Consider the following 1,368-nt stretch of genomic DNA (forward strand, 5'->3'; position numbering starts at 1 on the left):
GTTGAGATGGTGATCAATTTGCAATCCTTCTCCAGTAAGAATTAATTCAACTAATAACTTGGTTTTGGATCCACCTGTGTGGTGATAAGAAAATTGTCTCTAGATTTGTTGGCCGGCGGTTTGGTCTTGCGTGCGGGGACTTGCTAAATATATGAATGCCGGATGTGTGATGAACCTTCATTCATCGTGCATGCTCGGCGTTTCGTCTTGTTGGTACATGATAAACAAACATATTTTGATGATAAATGAACACATTTTGGATCACACTACTCGTGCAAAATATAAGGTCTATAAATGGTGTCTTAAATCAAACTTTTAATGTGTGTGTAAGTACATAAAAAATATATTTACATATGCAATACCAATAATAAAATAAGTGGATCCATCATAAAGTATGTGTTCGTATCATAAAGATGCTGGTGAATTTTTATGAACTCGGTTAAACCTAAAAATGTTTGACTTAAAAAAATCTATATGCCTTACATTTTTTGAACGGCTGAGCAACAATGAAGCAAATATGTAGATTAATGCATATGACTCTGTGATAATTTGTCAAAGTATTTGATTTGTTTGTCAAAAGAAAAATGCATATAAGTGGATGTACAATACACAACCTATGTTCATGGCAACGGACTTTCTGGACGAAAATACACATGCGCACTGGTGTATGTACAACATATAATTTATACTATAGATCACATCAAACATGTCAAAATATATAACCAAGAAGGAGGGGTGGTATAGATCGAAAATATAAACTGAAACTGACATATGCAATTGAGAGAAGAGGCTATGGAGCGTCTTGACTTGCGAGGAAAGAATGCAGCAAATAGAAGAAAGATACAACAATGGAACATGGCAAACCAATAACATGCACATAAGGCAGTTATTTAGGGAAAGTTATGAGAGTAATTCGTAATAAAGATAAATTTTTCATCCATTATGTTTTTTTTGGATGTTCTGGATTGATTGGAACAAACCTATCTTGTGTGTTTTGTTTACTCTATATTTAAAGGGTAAACCCGAGCTGCAATAAAATCTTTCAGTCCCAAACAAGTTGTTAAACCCAAGTGAACAATAAAGTTAAATTGATTGCATGCTATTTGTAGCATACTAGTGATTTCTTGATGATTTTCTATAAAAAAATATTTTGAGAATAAAAGATTTAGTAGTAGCGCTCGCATGCAAATATTGTTAGAAAATGTCAAAAGGGAATTAATGCCATTTAAATCAGCTACCATATAGTCCCTCCATTTGGATTTACAAGGCTTACTTGTTTTGCATCAAGCCAAACTTTTTCAAGTTGCAAATTTGACATAGTGTACGAAAGAAGTTACCATAGGGCGTATTTGTCTTGTATTGGGTCAA

Source organism: Triticum aestivum, chromosome 7A, assembly GCF_018294505.1.
Source record: "Triticum aestivum cultivar Chinese Spring chromosome 7A, IWGSC CS RefSeq v2.1, whole genome shotgun sequence".
NCBI lineage: Eukaryota > Viridiplantae > Streptophyta > Magnoliopsida > Poales > Poaceae > Triticum > Triticum aestivum.